Raw genomic sequence first — 468 nt, 5'->3', positions numbered from 1 at the left:
TTCAAGTCTCAAGTAGAAGTCCACCTCCAGAGGGGCCTTTCCTGGCACCCCTATTTAAATGGACACACATCTTCTTCCAGGGATTACACCGCTCCCTGGCTTTCTCTCCATAGAACTCAAAAAGTTTTTTTTTTTTTGGTTGTTGTTGTTTGTCCCTTAATCAGGGATTGAATTTAGGGGTGCCGAACTACTGAGCCACATCCCCAGCCCTTTTTTGTTTATTTGGAGACAGACTCTGGCTAAATTTCTTAGGGACTCACAAAAAATTGCTGAGACTGACCACCCACTTGGGATCCTCTTGCATGGACCTCCCATGTCGCTGGAGGCGTGCACCACCGCGCCCGGCTCAGTGCCTTTTTTTGGACAGATTCTATACACTACACGCCCCGCTGCACAATGTCGGCAAGGACACTCCCGGATACACCGTGTGGACTACGGCAGCTGTCCGACCACTGCACTGTCACCCCC

The sequence above is a fragment of the Marmota marmota genome, unplaced genomic scaffold (genome assembly GCF_001458135.2).
Source record: "Marmota marmota marmota unplaced genomic scaffold, marMar, whole genome shotgun sequence".
Lineage (NCBI taxonomy): Eukaryota > Metazoa > Chordata > Mammalia > Rodentia > Sciuridae > Marmota > Marmota marmota.
Note: the sequence above shows the minus strand (reverse complement) of the source record.